This window comes from Gadus chalcogrammus, chromosome 20 (genome assembly GCF_026213295.1).
Source record: "Gadus chalcogrammus isolate NIFS_2021 chromosome 20, NIFS_Gcha_1.0, whole genome shotgun sequence".
In the NCBI taxonomy this organism is placed as follows: domain Eukaryota; kingdom Metazoa; phylum Chordata; class Actinopteri; order Gadiformes; family Gadidae; genus Gadus; species Gadus chalcogrammus.
In genome coordinates, this window is record NC_079431.1 from 10,565,795 (window position 1) to 10,568,294 (window position 2,500).

At 37.8% G+C, this 2,500-nt stretch overlaps 1 protein-coding gene across 2 annotated transcripts in view; it reads left to right on the forward strand.

Annotated features, from left to right (window-relative positions):
• The window catches only part of LOC130373856 (receptor tyrosine-protein kinase erbB-4-like), a 251,261-nt gene that overhangs the window by 175,819 nt on the left and 72,942 nt on the right, over nt 1-2,500 (forward strand). The gene's annotated exons all lie outside the window — the stretch shown is intronic.

A 2,500-nucleotide genomic window follows, 5' to 3' on the forward strand; every position in this document is an offset into this window, starting at 1 on the left:
CTCTCATACTTACATGTAAAAGGAGTTTAATAGTTTGAATGAAACGGAAGTGAGTTTCAATGAAACGGACGTGAGTTTCAATGAAACGGAAGTGAGTTCGAATGAAACGGAAGTGAGTTTGAAATGTTCATAAGAGTCCGCAGAAATCGAATATCAATATTATTTTAATGTAATTACATTGTGTATATGCACAAGACATTTTATACAAAGCAGCCGAAAACTAGAAAACCGAAATGATACTATGTTTTTTTTTAGAAAACTGCGATTCAGGGTTTGAATTCTGCTATTGTCGTCTGATTCATTGAATCCGCTGTGTTTGCCAGGGTCACAGGGTCTTCCGACTCTGGGGAAGAGCCTGCTAGTTTACGCACACCCCTTGCGCATTTGTTTTCTCAACCACACGTGAGCCGTTGTTTGACATGCTGGATATCGTCAGAAATGTATTTTCATTGGCTATTAGGATATCTAAGGCCCGTCCCCGACCCTTGCTGTCTGCTGGTGTAGCTGTCAATCAAAGTATACACGCACCGTTTTGATAGTGATCGCCTCATTGGCTTGTAAGGCTTGTAAACAAGGAAGTATTGGTCTTACAGACATGTGGGAGGGCTCTATGTCACCGTGAGACCCTGGCAAACACAGCGGATTCAATGAATCAGACAACAATAGCAGAATTCAAACCCTGAATCGCAGTTTTCTAAAAAAAAACATAGTAGCATTTCGGTTTTCTATTTTTCGGCTGCTTTGTATAAGATGGCTTGTGCATATACACAATGTAATTACACTAAAATAATATTGATATTCGATTTCTGCGGACTCTTATGAACATTTCAAACTCACTTCCGTTTCATTCAAACTCACTTCCGTTTCATTCAAACTCACTTCCGTTTCATTCAAACTCTCTTACACATACTACTATACTCTCTTACATACACTACTATACTCTCTCACATACACTACTATTCTCTCTCACATACACGACTATACACTCTCATACTTACATGTAAAAGGAGTTTAATAGTTTGAATGAAACGGAAGTGAGTTTGAATGAAACGGAAGTGAGTTTGAATGAAACGGAAGTGAGTTTGAAATGTTCATAAGAGTCCGCAGAAATCGAATATCAATATTATTTTAATGTAATTACATTGTGTATATGCACAAGCCATCTTATACAAAGCAGCCGAAAAATAGAAAACCGAAATGCTACTATGTTTTTTTTTAGAAAACTGCGATTCAGGGTTTGAATTCTGCTATTGTCGTCTGATTCATTGAATCTGCTGTGTTTGCCAGGGTCACAGGGTCTTCCGACTCTGGGGAAGAGCCTGCTAGTTTACGCACACCCCTTGCGCATTTGTTTTCTCAACCACACGTGAGACGTTGTTTGACATGCTGGATATCGTCAGAAAGGTATTTTCATTGGCTATTAGGATATCTAAGGCCCGTCCCCGACCCTTGCTGTCTGCTGGTGTAGCTGTCAATCAAAGTATACACGCACCGTTTTGATAGTGATCGCCTCATTGGCTTGTAAGGCTTGTAAACAAGGAAGTATTGGTCTTACAGACATGTGGGAGGGCTCTATGTCACCGTGAGACCCTGGCAAACACAGCGGATTCAATGAATCAGATGACAATAGCAGAATTCAAACCCTGAATCGCAGTTTTCTAAAAAAAAACATAGTAGCATTTCGGTTTTCTATTTTTCGGCTGCTTTGTATAAGATGGCTTGTGCATATACACAATGTAATTACATTAAAATAATATTGATATTCGATTTCTGCGGACTCTTATGAACATTTCAAACTCACTTCCGTTTCATTCAAACTCACTTCCGTTTCATTCAAACTCTCTTACACATACTAATATACTCTCTTACATACACTACTATACTCTCTTACATACACTACTATACTCTCTTACACATACTACTGTACTCTCTTACATACACTACTATACTCTCTTACATACACTACTATACTCTCTTACATACACTACTATACCCTCTTACATACACTACAATACTCTCTCACATACATGACTATACACTCTCATACTTACATGTAAAAGGAGTTTAATAGTGTGTGTGTATGAGTATAGTGGTGTATATGCGAGATTATAATAGTGTGTGCAAGACCAAGTATGAATTCTGTCCCAGGCGGCCCCTCATACAGATGTTCACTTGTTTCTTTCTCATATATTCGCGCAGAGGAAGGTGAGGTTTATATCCTCCAGCAAAAAACCTTCTACAATTTACGAGCGTTGCTCCTTTAGGCGAAAGAAAAACACTCACAGGAAAAAAATAATAATCTTTGCTCAGAAGCAATCGTTACAAAAGCGAATGTTTCAATATAATAATAAATCTTTATTATTAAGGACTCAGATGGTCCACTCACATCCAACATACACACACACATATGACACATTAAAATACATACTCAAAAAAAAAAAAATATATATATATATATAAAAAATATAACGGCATGGGGTTAGTGTCAGGGTTGACCCAA